The sequence below is a fragment of the Peromyscus maniculatus genome, chromosome 12, assembly GCF_049852395.1.
Source record: "Peromyscus maniculatus bairdii isolate BWxNUB_F1_BW_parent chromosome 12, HU_Pman_BW_mat_3.1, whole genome shotgun sequence".
Taxonomy (NCBI): domain Eukaryota; kingdom Metazoa; phylum Chordata; class Mammalia; order Rodentia; family Cricetidae; genus Peromyscus; species Peromyscus maniculatus.
This window is the reverse complement of record NC_134863.1, coordinates 60,992,403-61,009,596: the sequence shown is the minus strand read 5'-3', so window position 1 is coordinate 61,009,596 and position 17,194 is coordinate 60,992,403. Positions and strand designations below refer to the sequence as shown.

Genomic DNA, 17,194 nt, shown 5'->3' with positions numbered 1-17,194 from the left:
TCATTGAAGAATTATTCTTGTCTTTTTTATTATACTTGTGAATTATAAAGTCATACCTTATTTGACCTAGAAGATAACTTACACAAAAATAAAAATGACTTTTTTATGATTGTGAGTTTATTAAAATATCAGGACACCTAAGAAGGCAAACTGTGTAAATAGATTTTATAGATTATGTGGGAAAATAATTTAATATTTCATTTGTAGTGAAAATCCTATAATTAAATAATTTTTCTGTCACTTTGTATAGATGATTCTAGACATGCCTTTTTCAATGTAGACACACTTTCTGTCACTATTCTCTTGTAGCAATGATTGGTCTTGTAAAGGTAAATTTGCTGGACACATCTGTGAAATAAAGGAGCAACACGAAGTCTTATGAAAGTAGAAGCAGCTAACTGTCTAAGCTGTTTTTTGCGAATATACAAACAAGTGTTCATTTCTTTACTTTTTCCTTTTCTTTTGAGACAAAGTCTCCAACAACTCCAACTGTCCTTGAACTTCCTGTGTAACAAAGGTTTATTTCAGCCGGGCAGTGATGGCACACACCTTTAATCCCAGCACTCGGGAGGCAGAGGCAGGTTTATCTCTGTGAGTTCGAAGCCAGCCTGGGTTCCAGGAAAGGCACAAAGCTATACAGAGAAACCCTGTCTCAAAAAAAAAAAAAAGTTTTATTTCAAACACTTAATCCTCCTGCCTCCACATGAAAGAGCTGGGACTACAAGTATGTGCCAACATATCTGGTTTTATGCTGTGCTAGAGACAGAACCAGTGGTTCTTTCTTGCTAGGGAAGCATTTGAGTAGCTGAGTCACATTCTCCGACCTGCTTTAATAAATCTTTGGGGACTGAGATTTGTCTTTACAATGATGGAAACCCCCCCACTTTTTGAGCACTTATGAAATGACCATCAGTTCTGATGAACTGAGACAATCCTAATTGGTGCAAAATTAGCAGGAATACCTTCTTTTGAAATACCAGTTAAAGCATACCAAGAAAGAATATTGTCTATGCAGGCATTCAAGATAGCCCCACTGTGCACATGGTTGAGCTAGCAAAATCCAGATGTAAAAATTTGGAGTTTGAGATTTCATGTTACATATGAAGAATTTTGAATACTTAAAACCTTGAATCCTATGGTCTGGGAGAAAGTGACACAAGAAGAGAAACAATTGTGAAATACAGTCACCAGGTCTCAGCGGTGATTGACAGGACAGAAAGTGATTAAATTGTATTTATGTGTCAATCATCATCTTGTGTATTGTGTCGTCTAAGAGAGTTGAAGTGTTAGAAGTTTCACTGGCTATAGTGATATAAGGAAAAATATTTTATTTCCCATGTCTGTAAGCAGAAACACAGGGACTAAACGCCTGATCCCTTATCAATGACAGAGGCAGGAGGAAGGAGGATCTGTCATTTATTCAGGAATAGTCAGCTACACCTCAGTGTCTTCGGTAGAAGCACCAAACTGAAAGGTATCATTCAGAGAACCTACTCTCTAACATGAATCTTTAATTTGCATTAAAGGTGGAGAATAGGCTGAATACAATTTGTATTAAGTATAGAGTATATTCACAAATTTTAATATGTAAAACATAATGAATGGTTATTCACAGAAGCAAGGAAAAGAAAGAGAAAGAAAAGAAAGTCCATGCTGATCAATCATCAAATCACAATAGAGCATTCACTGGAAATTGTTTCTGAAAATACCCATAACCAGAAGCATGTAATCTTTTTTCTTAAAATGATACAGAACTAGCTTCTCTATGGGAATCACCTATCACCTTGATTGAACACTGAATATCTGAAAATAGTATCAATGACACATTAAAGAAAGGAAGAGAATGGAGTGCATTTTCTATGAGAAAGAGACTCAGATCTGAACTTATGCCATTGGTATCTGAAAATGGTACCAATGACACATGAAATAAAGGAAGATAATGGAGTGTATTTTAGGTAGGGAAACTTCAGTTTTCTTTACATAAAACTTTGAACACCAGAAAATAAAGAAATAATAAAATTGCAAATTAATAGAAATATTTGCAAAAGTTGGACAGAGTTTTGTGTGTGTGTGTGTGTGTGTGTGCGTGTAAAACGGCATCTTCTTTATTTTGCATACTTTTAATTTCAGAACAAAATAAAACAAAACAAAAACCACAATACACAATACCCAACCCTGCTATTCTGTGGGAGGGGATTTTCCTGCCTTAAGGCACAAGGACAGGACAAAAGAGATCCTCTAGCATGAGCAGAGAGCCAGGTAGGTCAGGACTAGTCAAGGCTGCTGGGGAGCCACAGGGAAACTATACAGAGGACATGGGCTTCCCAGGGGTCTCTAATCTACTTCTTCCATGCGGGAGGCATCCTCATCACCCTTGAGTGGGGGGGTCTCATCAGGAACAGCAGCACTGGGCTCCTCCGCTGTTACCTCGTCTTCATCAATACCCAGGCCTAGTTTGATCATGCGGTAGATACGGTTGGAGTGGGTTTGGGGATCCTCAAGTGAGAAACCAGAGGAGAGGAGAGCAGTTTCGAACAGCAGCACCACCAGGTCCTTGACAGCCTTGTCATTTTTGTCTGCCTCCGCCTTCTGCCTCAGGGTCTCCACAATGGGGTGGTCAGGGTTGATCTCTAGATGCTTTTTGGCCATCATGTAGCCCATTGTAGAGTTGTCTTGAAGTGCCTGGGCCTTCATGATCTGCTCCATGTTGGCTGTCCAGCCATAGGTGCTTGTCACAATGCAGCAGGGTGAAGACACAAGCCTGTTGGAGATTGTCACCTTCTCAACCTTCTTATCCAGGATCTCCTTCATGAGCTTGCAGAGATTTTCAAACTTTGCCTTGCTCTCCTCCATTTTCTTCTTCTCTTCCTCATCTTCTGGTAGCTCCAGGCCTTCCTTAATCACAGAGACCAGGCTCTTTCCATCAAACTCCTTGAGCTGCTGCACGCAGTACTCGTCAATAGGCTCCGTCATGTACACCACCTCAAAGCCCCGCTTCAGCACACGCTCCACAAAGGCAGAGTTGGCCACCTGCTCTTTGCTCTCACCAGTAATATAGTAGATGGACTTCTGTGTCTCCTTCATGCGAGACACATACTCTGACAGGGAGGTCATCTCATCTCCAGACTGAGAGGTGTGATAGTGGAGCAGCTCAGAGAGACGCCGGCGGTTTGTGGAGTCTTCATGGATTCCAAGCTTTAGATTCTTGGAGAAGGCCTCATAAAATTTCTTGTAGTTCTCTTTGTCTTCAGCCAACTCAGAGAAGAGCTCAAGGCACTTCTTCACAATGTTTTTGCGGATGACTTTCAGGATCTTGCTCTGCTGGAGCATTTCTCCGGAGATGTTCAGGGGCAGGTCCTCAGAGTCAACCACACCACGGATAAAGTTGAGGTACTCAGGTATCAGCTCATCACAGCTGTCCATGATGAACACACGACGCACATACAGTTTGATGCTGTTCTTCTTCTTCTTGTTCTCAAAAAGATCAAAGGGAGCTCGCCGTGGAATGAAGAGCAATGCTCTGAATTCCAACTGACCTTCTACAGAGAAGTGCTTGACTGCCAAGTGGTCCTCCCAATCATTGGTGAGGCTCTTATAGAATTCCCCATATTCCTCCTGAGTGATGTCATCAGGGTTCCTGGTCCAAATGGGCTTAGTCTTGTTCAGCTCCTCCTGATCGATGTACTTCTCCTTGATCTTCTTTGTTTTCTTCTTCTTATCTTTGCCACCATCATCCTCCTCATCTGATCCCACGTCTTCAATCTTAGGCTTCTCCCCATCATCCTTATCTTCCTCCTCTTTCTCACCCTTCTCTTCCTCTGCCTCATCATCACTGATCTCCTTCTCTCGTTCCTTCTCCAAGTAGAGGGTGATGGGATAGCCTATGAACTGTGAGTGTTTCTTCACCACTTCCTTGACCCTCCTCTCCTCCAAGTATTCTGTCTGGTCTTCTTTGAGATGAAGGATCACTTTGGTACCCCGGCCAATGGGCTCACCATGGTCTGCACGAACTGTGAAGGACCCTCCAGCAGAGGACTCCCAGGCATACTGCTCGTCATCGTTGTGCTTTGTGATCACCACCACCTTCTCTGCCACTAGATAGGCAGAGTAGAATCCAACACCAAACTGCCCAATCATGGAGATGTCTGCACCAGCCTGCAGCGCCTCCATGAATGCCTTTGTGCCAGACTTAGCAATGGTTCCCAAGTTATTTATGAGATCAGCCTTGGTCATGCCAATGCCTGTGTCCACCAAAGTCAGTGTTCGCTCTTGAGGGTTGGGGATGATGTCAATTTTCAGCTCTTTACCACTGTCCAACTTGGAAGGGTCTGTCAGGCTCTCATAGCGAATTTTGTCCAAGGCATCAGAAGCATTAGAGATCAACTCTCGGAGGAAAATTTCCTTGTTGGAATAGAAAGTATTGACGATGAGGGACATGAGCTGAGCGATTTCTGCCTGAAAGGCAAAGGTCTCCACCTCTTCCTCTCCATGGTGCACTTCCTCAGGCATCTTGACGGGCAGGCCAAGCGGTAGCACAGAGCACGGTGGGCACGGAGTGCGTCCGACTCGCACGCCAAGCCTCGGCTGCGCGGGGGTGACTCAAGAGACTGGACAGAGTTTTTTTTAACTCTTTTACATATAAAAATATTAAAACTCAGTAAGAAATAAAGGAAAACAGAGAAGACAAGGAGGAAGATTCTCTTCATAAATGAAACAGTCTAAGACTAAATTTCAAATAGAATTTGAAAATGGATCTATGATATATTATCAAATAAGAAAAGAAAGATATTCTTTTTTTTTTTTTTTTTTTTTTTGGTTTTTTTTTTCGAGACAGGGTTTCTCTGTATAGCTTTGCGCCTTTCCTGGAACTCACTTGGTAGCCCAGGCTGGCCTCGAACTCACAGAGATCCGCCTGGCTCTGCCTCCCGAGTGCTGGGATTAAAGGCGTGCGCCACCACCGCCCGGCCAGAAAGATATTCTTGATTAAAATGCATGGGATCATAGATATATACCAGTTCACAACAATCTCCGGAAAGCTGCAATCCCATCATAGGATGATTAAGCATCAGCTCTTTTTGTAAAAACTGTAATATTTCCAGAGGGCAGGTGTACATAGTAGACACGATGTCACATCCAATTGTTCCTTTAGCTTCCCTACTCTCCCTAATGGGGTAAATCAGTGGTGGACCTAGATATTTATCAAGACTTGTCTGTGTCAAAGAAGATTTTAAAAAAATGTGGTCCATAGAGAAATAATTTTGCGTTAGAAAATAAAGAGGGATCTGTAGAGGGATGATTCCTCTAACCAGGTTGGGAAAGACAATAAAACAACACCACCAACAACAATATACAAATAAAAGAGAAAGACATTTGAGACATTAGAGGTTTCCTGATCCCACCCATGATGCAATGTCTCAGTGTCATGGAAGTTTCTATGAGCACTTCTATCAAAGAAGCACAGCATACCCAAAGCAGTACTGGGAAGTCAGTAAGTAGTCTATATCCTTCGTGAAACAGAGAAAACTGTGTTGTGCTTTGTTGAGATGAATCTTCCCAATTTATAATGTGATCAAACTGTGCTTATCATGACTTTTCACTTTAAATAATGTTAAAGTAATTTTACAATTTTAACTACAGCATCAGTGATAAAGAATCCCAGCCCTTCAATTTCTCAGTTGAGATCACTTCCTCACTAATGATTCTAAGGTAATATAATACATGAAAGCTAATCTGAAGCGAGAATTTGTTATTTAGCTTCTAATTGCTGCATATATCATTTAATTTTCTTTCATCACACACAATCCAAAAATAAAACTGGTAAAGCAGACAATCTGGATGTGTATCCTTAATATGAACATTATATTTTTTAAAGCAATTATATTCAAAGCACTATGGTAAACTTATTTTTTTTCCTGCAGTTTCCTTGGGAACATGCTAACAAAACACATTTCTCCACAAATTATTCCTGGAAGCATTACATATCTATTGGAAAGATAAAGCAAGCTGCAGAAAGGAGATACATATTCTAATAAGGTGTTTAGATTATATTCCCATGGCATGCATGCAAGTGTTTGCCAAAGTAAATTAAGCTGGAAAGCTATCATTTTCTTGGTGCTGATAGAGTTCATCTATATTCAGTTGCATTGCTGTTTTAATAGACATTTGGATCAAATTTCTTCAATCTCCTTCCTTCCTCTAGACTAATCTTCCCTTTCTCTATCTCATTATAATGATTTTAGAGCACAAAACATATCTGTGAACTCTTAAAATGACACTGAGCAATATGATCTATTTTCTTGCGACCAAATGTTAATATCTGTTTTAACAAACTTAGCTGAGTAGTGTTTTATTTCTTAATTACATCTGATTTTATTCATACAGCTATTCAATTAACATATAACATCAAATTCACTTTATTTATTCTATTTTTATAAGCTTTAATAAAACTTTGTGAAATATTGTATGCATAAGTAGTAACAATGACCACAAAGTGCTTAAAATATCCACTTTATGTTTCACATTTCTCTCATCATAGATTTCTTAAGTAAAAGGACTGAACATTATTCAACTTTGATATCTTCAGGGCAAATCAGTGTCCGATACCTAAGTAGTTCTCAAAAAATAGATGAATAAATGGGTGGATGACTGGGTGTGAGGGTGGATAGATTGATTGATGAATAGAATAGGGCATTAAGTCTCCAAAAATTGAAAATTGCGATGGAAAACTAGATTCCAAATAGAAAAATACTTTATGTAAGTATGTATTGTTAAAGAAAAGTAGTCTTATAATGCTTAGCATAAATTTCTTCCTCTTTTGTTCAGCAGTAGCAGAACTAATTATTCATAAGAAGGTATCCAAAATAATTCTAAAAGACACTCTAAAATAAAATCTTTTAAATCATTGATGTCCTCTCTCAAAGAGTAGCACTTAGACATACATATAATTATCCAACTCAGTCATTTCCATTAGCAGTATAAAAACATTCTGGGAAGGTAGAAAACGAATAAGAATAAACAATTAGCTTATCTTTTAAAAAATCTTAGTCAAAAGAAAGTTATCACACAATACAAAGGCACTTGAAGACAGAGTCATGTCACAAAGAAAAAAAAAGAGCCATTATTTTCTCTATTCAAAAGGAGAAATCAGAGTCAAATATAGCTTTGAAACTTCTTAGCATATGAACAAGCCATGCGTGACTGCTCTGCAGCTTTAGTCACATGTCCTAGTGTGTGGCCCTTGTACACTTTTACCTGTATTTATTTCCCCTCAGAATGTGACCCTCAGCCAGACCACAGGCCTTTCCTTTTGATATGACTTCCCCAGATTCTCCAGCAGCAAAACTTCCAAACTCTCCACGTTACCTAGTGGTTTAATATGTGACTTATCCAAATTTACCAATAGGGTCACCATTGAAATAAACAAGTTTACCAAGTTGTTTGCTGGTACTCTTTAGAATACCCATATCTCATAACCTACTGGCAAAATATAAAACCAAACAAAAAAAGATACTTAATCATTTTCTTTGTGTGGCTTCTTTCTCCGTGACTATACAGAAGTTTTGAGAAGCTTGGCTATTTTTTGTTGTTTTTTTTTTAATAAGTGAGAAAGATTTAGAGGCATTTTCCTCAAGATTGTTATGCCAGGGTTTTATAAGGATAAGAAATAATTTCATTATTCTCTTTATAATAAAACATATTAATTTGACATGATTCATGAGAATGTTAGTCAAAAACTAGTGGATGTATTTACTTAACAACAACAAAAATGCTGTGACAATCTTCGTGGGTATCTTTGTGTCCTAGAGCTTACGTGGTTGAGACTGAGTGAGGGTAACATAACAATAAGCCAATAACTAAAGAAAACAAACATATCAATATTTGTAACAGGAGACATTAGATACTTCATCCTTAAGGGAGACAAAATGAAGAATGAATATTAGGAAATAGAAACTCTGGGTCCACCATGGACTGCAAATTGGAAACATTAGAAGAGGCAGCATGTTTACTAGTTGATAAAGCCCCAAATCTCTGCCATAATTGAAATGTGATATATAGTTCATATAGGGAGCTGAATGAGTGTTCTTGGGGAGGTATTCTAAAGGCACTAGTGAGAAAAACAATTGCCAAATAGTCAACAAATTGAACTTGAGTTTACAAAGACTTTCCAGTATGAAGAGAGAATAAGTAAATTAAAAGTTGAGAACTTATAAGGAGATAAGGCTTCAGAAAAAGAAGGTTAAAGACATCTCAACAAAGAAACGTAAATACAAAGCGCTCAATGGGAAACAATTCAGAGGGCTTAAGGAAAATAAAGAAGAGTAACATGTCTTTATTACAAAAATACAAGGTGAGGGTGAAATATAACATACACAATAGGTGTAGACACAGGTAATGGCCTAGTGTATACAAATATATATATATATATATATATATATATACATATATACATAAATAAATACATATGCACATACACAAACATACATACATACTAGTGGTATATATTAATATATGTGTGCGTGTATGTATATATGTGTGTGCCACTAAGCAATTATTAATGTACATGAAAAATAATATGGCATAACACTTTAAAGACTTGTTAAAATATTTAACATGCAATTATGGAATAAATCAGAGTATGATAAAATCCGAAGAAAGGATCCATTAAGGGGAGTTCAAATAATAGATATCTTGAGGTTATTCCATGAGGAGAGGAACAACATCTTAGGAGTTGTATAAAAGCATTTGCTAATTTAGCTAACTAAGTTGGTTAGTTGGGTGATTAGAATGAGGACACTCAGGGACAACTTTGAACTATTTGACATTAGGAACTGAGAAGATAGTTTCATTTTCTCATAAAAGAAGAATTGAGAAGGTAATATTTAACTGCGTTTCACTTGGTCATTTGTTATCAAAAGTAAAGCACAAACTAGACAATGAAATATATAAGGTAAAGACCACAGTTGGAAAATGAATTTCAATTCTACATAAATTGCACTGGAAAATATGATATTTTTTGTGAAGGAAGAAGGGACATAAAGTCATAGAACTGGAACCCAGAATAAGCCATGGAGTAAGCTATGATATCCTTTGCATTGCTTTCTTATTTGAGTAATAAAATTAACTGCCACAAACTTAAGAGATTAAAGGAATACACCATTCTTTTCTAAAATATTTAGAAACAACACATTAAAATGAACCAGAAAAAAATTTCAGGAATCTGTCAGATAATCTATTTTTTGTCATTTTTGCTTCCAGAGGCTGCCTACATCCCTCAGTCCTTATAATCCCTCTGGTTATGTTTTAACCTACTTCCTTACTTATTGAATCATGAGATTGTGTGTGTGTGTGTGTGTGTGTGTGTGTGTGTGTGTGTGTGTGTGTGTTAGCATTGGGATACTCTGGACAAACCACTATAATCTACCCATTTTTAGCAAATCTGAAATTTATTTTGCTATACAAAATATAATTCTAGGAATTGAAATATGCACATGTGTAGGGGGCATTTATTGGTCTATCCCATGCACTGGTTTGATTCATCTGTATGAACTATGAGTTCAGGACCTATACTGATTTTTCTGGATGTTGCTTGTCCTTGAAAGAGGAAGATGTAATTTGAAGGGAATATGTTCTCTTCTGTAACAGTGAATTTATTGAAAAAAAAGGGGGGATAAATATTAAAGATTATCCAATATCCCTTAGTGAGTACAGAAACACTGCAGACTTGATGGACATACTGAAATCAATAGGAGTGATATCTAATTTATTCCATGGATATTCTAAGTCTGTGTGTAATATTGAGTAAAGAGCCAAACCAGGAAATTGGCAGCCCCTCAAGGAATCACCTTCCCATGAACCTGAGGACCAATTTTGTCCCTTAGGTGAAATGGGACAGGAAATTAGACCTTGAAAAGAGTGCAATAGAAAGCTGCTGTGTATTGGTGAGGTGGGAGTACTTTTGCTTCAGTGGATCCACAATAAATATCTAGGAAGGGATCCCAAACTGTTGTGAGCAAGTTAGGATGGTAGCAGGAAAACTCCTTCTCACACAGTGCAGGGCAACAAGTCTGTGTTGGATGCCCAGGACGGGATCTTGTTAGGAATATCTTGGCATCTGAAAGAAAAACAGCCTCTACTTCAACTCCCACGTGGATATCTCAAAGGAGTGCCGATTATGATCAAGCCTAAATCTGAGCACTGTAAGAGAAAGGAGCCTTGGAAATGCATTCTCATGTATAACCAAGTTGACTTACTCGAAAAAGTATTAGCAATGTTACTGCATGAGCAAATTCAATCATACGAACAGTCAAATACTTTTCATATAAAAGTTCAGAATTTCAAAATTGATCTAGATGGAGAATAGATGCAAGATTCTTTACAATTCAAAGAGCCACTTAATAAACAAACATGTATCTGATGGTGTGGAATTTCTTTCAAGAAAATTGGAAAAAAATATGTTTTTTATATAATACCATAATTTAATGAATATTCTTTTCTTCTTGCTAATGTATATTTATATTTGACTGTTTTTTTCCAAGCTTACTTTTTACTTAATTTTTTTTATTTTATAATATAACTACAACATTTCTCCCTTCCCTTTCCACTCTCCTTGTTGTCTTTCAAATTCATGGTTTCATTTGCCATTAATCCTTGTTGCATGCAAATAGATGTACATATACAAAGATATACTCCTAAATGTAGCTCACTAAATCTGTGTCATGTTACTTGTATATGTCTTCAGAGCTGATCTGTAGTGGGTAGCCATTCCAGCTTGGATCTGGAAGTTCCAACCCCCATTGAGACTCTGGCAACTGTCACGCCTATGAGGCGGGGCGAGGGGAGGCGTCTGGGGACCTGAGAGCTAGATGGGCCAGTGCTCACTCTGTGTGCTCTCTCGGTGCCGGGACGCGAAACGGTGAAAGGTGGATTGTGCATAGCTCCGGAGAACACCGCTGGATTGCAATACACCTTCCCCAGACCCGGCGACCTACCCATTACTTAATTTGTGAGTTACACCATTAAATAAATATCCTTTTAACTACGTGGAGTGGCCAAAATAATTTCACCAATACTGATCACTTGGTTCTGGACAATTAATTATTGTGCTATTCCCTGAGGAAGACTATTTATCCTGTTATGAGCTGTCCTCAGTTCGCTGTAGTTCTTTGTGTAGGGTTGAGTACTCAGGGTCATCCATAATACCTGAAGCAATTTAAATTTCACAAATATTTGAGACAAAGGAATGTTTAGTTTTCTGTTATACTTGAATATGTAGTATTTCTTGTACTTTCTCGGAAGATTAACTACTAATGTTTAAGGCACATCTCTAAGCTCAAAATGGGATAACATAGTCACATCTTTTAACTGAAAGACCATTGTTTACTGAAAACCTACTTATTCTTGACAAAATAAGATATAAATATATTTTCTGCCAGTGCTCTTAACCTCTGAGCTATCTCTCCAGCCCAGAACACTGGCAAGGAAAGATGAACAGGCTAAAGGGTAAACTGTGTGTCTCAATGGTCAACTCTACACCTTCCATGACAAGATACTTCCTTATTTTAATTTTTGTTTTTGTTTTGTTTCTTTGCTTGGTTTGGGTTTTGATTTTTCTTTTAAACATAGTTTTGATTTGGGTAAGGGACAAGAAGCAGAGATAAATGTATGATGTACTATCCACAAAGAATCAATGAAAGCTAAAACAATATTTCCTGCATTATTAATATAGAAGCAGTGTCAGCACTGCTTTTGTTTCCCTGAGGCATGAACTAACTCTAAATTCTTCTCAAATCATGACCTTAATGAAAATATTTATTATTGTTGATAACAAATATATCTAAGTACCAAATGACCTAGAAAACTGTGATCACATTGTGATTTCAGAATTAGGTAGTTGTTCAGATTCTGAATGTTAAAGTAATTGTTTCATATGTACCATTGGTTTTATACAGTTCCTCCTATAATTTTCTTTTAAATTTCGCAAGTTATCTTGTACATTCTAATCCCATACAGCATGTGTTGAGGAGAAAGTTTCAATCTTCAAATTTATTTCATACAAAAATCATTATACAAAAATGATATTTTTGTATTTTAACATGTATTATGTTTTAATAATTAAAATAACCATATTTATAGCAAACACTGAATCTGGTAAGACTGTCTACATTTGTTTCGCAATTTCATTTTCAAATAAATAAAAAATAAAGAAAAATGAGGAGTTATTTTTTTCATTGAACTAAAAGGTATGTTAATAGTGGAAGATATTTTAAAACAGGCTTCATCATAAGTACAATATTCAATTACAAGAATTTAAAATTTATTCTACCATCTTATTTCTGTATAGAATACCATGCACTTCTCAGTGCTTATATTTTGTGAGTGCACATAGCTGAGTGAAGGGCCAAGTGTTCCTCGGTATTTCATGGCTTCATAAGCAATTATATTGAGTCACTGACACCAGCACCAGGTAAAATATTTGGGTAGAAAGAGCATGTGCTAATCTAAGGTGAGTGCTGCATCGCTTCTTGGCCTTTTGGCTAAGATCAAGTGTAGTATCTAAGGTGACTGCTGTCTGCACCATATCATTTCCATGGCTGTAGTGGCTCTTAGGGTCTTGTGTTAAAAAGTAAGCAAGAAAGGAAGGAAGGAAGGAAGGAAGGAAGGAAGGAAGGAAGGAAGGAAGGAAGGAAGGAAGGAAAGCATTCTTAGTCTTTATAAAAGAAGACTTATTTTCTATTCAATTGCTTTAGCCCTGTTATTGTTGGTATCACAAACTAAAATACATGAAACACCCATATTTATAATTCAAAACTGCTTTAAGAAACAGCAATTTTTATGCTACAATTTAGGAGTGCAATCAGAGAAATTTAAGGACTTATGCTATTAAGGAATATTTTAAGAAGGCATTTAATATAATGAAATGCTAATTGTTGCACTATTAATTGTGAAACTGGTTACACTTAGTCAATAATATTTTGGTTCTATTAATAGAAGTCTTGAAATTATTATTTGCTTACTTGGATATTTTGAAAGGTTATGCAAAAGGAGAGGAGGGATACTGACCATAATTGCAAAAAAAAAAAAAAATGCATAACCCTCCAAGCCATAGCTGTTGCTTTTCAGGTACATTTTCTCCTGGGAGATTTTGTTACAGGATATAAAGAAACAAAAGGATTCCCAAGCACAGTATGAGAGATTCTATTTTACTCTTCTCTCTGCCTCACTGTTCATTTCAGTTCTTCATAATATAGAACTATGGACAGAATTTTCTATGGGAAACAAAAAAGAAAAGAAAAAAAAAGAAACCAAAGTATAGAAAACTATCTTTAAAATCATTTGGGAGAATAACCTTGATATTTTCAAGCCTACATTTTATCTGCTAACACAGCGTATCATATCCATGTAGCCAGAAGTTTTCTCCAGTCCTGCAGAAAATCTCCCACCCGTGTCCTGCAGCTGCTTGGTCCCAAATAAACACACACAGGCTTATGCTGTTTTTAAACTATGGCCATGGCAGGCTTCTTGCTAGCTAGTTCCTATATCTTAAATTAACCCATTTCTATAAATCTATACTTTGCCACGTGGCTTGTGGCTTAACGGTACTTTTAAGTCTTGCTTCTCATGGTGGTGGTTGGCAGCGTCTCCTCTGCTCTTTCTCCTTCCTCTCTATCTGTTTGGATTTTCTACCTGCTTCTAAGCTACCCTGCCATAGGCTGAATGGCTTTATTTATGAACCAAATAGAGCAACACATTTTTACAGCATACAGAAAGACATTCCCCCATCATTTTCAAGCCTACATCTTATATACTAGCACAGAGTATCATATCCAAAAAAACCTATCAAAACAAACTTTCCCTCTTTGGCCAGCTATATCTTTGGAATAGTGTCCTTCACTGCTAGTTCTTATATGTCTTATAGCCATATAAAGTGAGTTAAGAATTTCTCATAGTTACATGAAATAAAAATGAAATAGCATGTGTTTTCATGTCCCAACAGCATAAATCAGTACTGTAGTGACATATCAGCTTGGCATCCTGAATCACACAGTCTGATTGAGATGGAACAGCAAATTTTGAAAAGACTTTTTATACTTACCAGTGAACCAGAAGACTGTGTTTGTGATGTTAACCTTTCACTAACAAAAGTATTAGTGATTATCGTTTAAGAGATATAAGTGAATAGAGGACTCTGCTTTTCCAATTACTGTATGCTGCAGCCTAAATTCCTTCAAGAATTTTAAAGTCATAACTGAGAGAGAGAGAGAGAGAGAGAGAGAGAGAGAGAGAGAGAGAGAGAGAGAGAGAGAGAAGAGAAGAGAAGAGAAGAGAAGAGAAGAGAAGAGAAGAGAAGAGAAGAGAAGAGGAGAGGAGAGAGAGAGAGAAGAGAGAACTGTAAGTAGGGCAGATTCGTGAATTAATTTATGTTTTGGCTATAATATATCCCATCTCAAATCAGTTTGAAGCTGTTGCACTGTAGGGTGTTTCAACCTACTAATGATTTCGCAGCTGGCATACACATGGCATCAGTGCTTCTTGGCACCCTCAATGTCAGTTATTTTTAAAAAGCTCTCTTCCAGGACCCTGAATAAATTATCTATCAAGTGCAGCGGTGCATGGCAACACCCAAGATGCAATTTACAGTCTCGAGCAGGCTCTCATTATTTGGTGTAAATGAAATCCCAAGTCATTAAACTTTTTTAAAAATAAAATGAAGGCATCTTGCATTAAAAATATGAGCAATTGAAAGACCTCCTAGGTCATTCTTTCAATCCATTGTATGCATAGTAATGAGACTGGAAATAGGTTCAATCCCTCAGCTATTGTTTACCTTCCTTTGAAAGACAAAAGTTGTTTTCTGTCAAACACATCACAGAAAAAGTTCAAGCAGGCTAGTTTCAACTATTCCTCTGGGAAAACTCCTAGGAAATTGGCCAGGAGACAAGACAGCGTTGCAATGATGATAAGAAATAACCTCTGGGATTTACAAAGTTCTGTGCTGTAAGTCAACAAACTATGTAGGCTGCTGAATGTCTACTCATCATTCACAATTCTAGTTGTCTGTAGATTTTAAACTCGCATTCAGAGTTTAAAATATACATATGAATGAATATGTATGATGGAGAGTTTTCCCTTGATCTGGTTACATCAGCCTTCTCAATTTCAAGGAAGTTACCAATGCTTTTTTTTTAACAATGAGTTTAAATCCCTCTGCATTCCCTCCTGTTGTGTTTCTTATTAATTTTGATCATGCTTTATATGAGACTGAACATTATTTGTTATTGTCATGCTTTTAATCCATGGACTGATTGCCAGTTTATCTAAAGTATTCTGTCACAAACCAACACATAGTAAATATCTGCTTCAGCTTGTTTCTGTGGGTTTACTAATGCAATAAATAGATTAAACGGTATAGTGTAACATCTCTATAATGTGAGCTTAAGGTTAAAAAAAGTGTAAATGCTCTTTTGTCAGCTAATCTGGAATAGTAATGTACTCCCACAGCAACTTCCAACATTCTTGACACCATTTCATTGATGAATTGTGCAATTTCAACACCAAGAAAAGAATTACCTTGACATTTTTTCTGAAAACCTAAATGAATCTAAATTTCTTATGAATGTGGCGATCCCCTATTTTCGTTCAGACACATGCATTATTTAGCATGTCTCTTACCTAGTTGATTCTTTGCCATCATTTATTAAATAAATGAATAAATTAATGAAAGAAACTGGTATTCTTGGACTTGTCTTTCTGCATTCAGAATTCTGATCCAACAGAGGTTATTACTTTGAAGGATATACCTCATAAATGACCCACATATCTCTTTAGTATTCTAAGTATTGTGATAACACATTTAACAGAAATATACTAGAACAGGAAGAATTGAAGCCTCAACAGTTCAGGCTGCTGGGAAATTTTAGGATTCTCTGGCTACGTCTTTGATTGTGGTCAACACCTTACAGTGTTAAATATGGATTAGTCAGTCCCCTTGGTATTCTTCCTTATGTCATATGCAGCCTTTGAATGTATATTTCTTCTAGAACTACCCTGAACGTTGGTTAAAAATAATGAAATGTGATTTATGCAACTACTGCCCAAATATTCTAGCTTGCCTTCTCCTTCTTTCTCCATCCCAAAATAGGTCTTTTCTTTGCTTCTCCTTCCTTCCTTCCTTCCTTCCTTCCTTCCTTCCTTCCTTCCTTCCTTCCTTCCTTCCTTCCTTCCTTCCTTCCTTCCTTCCTTCTTCCCTCCCTCCCTTCCTCCCTTCCTTCTTTCCCTCCCTCTCTCTTTCTTCAGTAAATCTTTCCCCTGTTCTTGCTCAGTCTGCACTACTAATATTTTAATGCATCTTGGAAACAGAGCATCCTATAGTATATATGAGACTGTGGACCAATAAAGTGGCAAGGACACTATTTCTGTTTTATTTCTCAGAGTGGGAGAAACAAACTTTTCTGCTTGTGAAGGGCTCATGAATGGGTTCAGGTGGAATGGTCTATCCCTTTTTGAGGATCTAAATCCTGACAATAACCATGTGTGGGAGCATGAGAAATGATCATTGAGCCTTAGTCTAGTCTTGGCATGAATAATTCCTAGGCTAGAATCTTGCTTATAGACAAAGGACCTAGAGTCATAATCATTCATGGTGCTCCAACATTTCTAAACCACTGGAATTTGCATATAAGAATATTTCTTGTCAATAACTAGATTTTAGAATGATTTGGATCACAAAGTATTAATATTCTTAAAGTACATGATTCTAAGTCTCATTGTATGTATAAATCACAATTTTTAATTTAACATGCCTATCCATAATGAACCTCTGTTAATAGAAGATCATCACTGAAGGAAAAGGTTTCATTCAATGTTTTTCACCCTTAGCTTGACACATAATACTTTATCACTTATAATTTTATAATTTTGACAATAAACTAGTAAATTTTGACAAGTTGTTGCTCGCTGATCTATGAATTCAGAGATTATGTTGTAATATAGAAATCAGATGAAAAATAATAGAAAGTAACCAAAATAATTTTGGACTCACACATCTGGAAGGAATAAGCAATGGAATATATAGAAGAGACAAAGAAGTTTCCACTAGGTGGCATTCAAAACAAAAACACATCCTAGCAGATGATATTTGAACTGAATTTGAGTAAGATGAAAGGGGTCTCATCAATAGCAAGAGAAATATCAACTA

General features: G+C 36.9%; 2 pseudogenes; one reads left to right on the top strand and one right to left on the bottom strand.

Annotated features, from left to right (window-relative positions):
- Window positions 1-2,101: 2,101 nt before the first annotated feature.
- On the bottom strand, window positions 2,102-4,601 carry LOC143268148 (heat shock protein HSP 90-beta pseudogene; annotated as a pseudogene).
- A 7,912-nt stretch (window positions 4,602-12,513) lies between these two features.
- Window positions 12,514-12,579, top strand: LOC121821839 (U2 spliceosomal RNA; annotated as a pseudogene).
- Window positions 12,580-17,194: the final 4,615 nt, after the last annotated feature.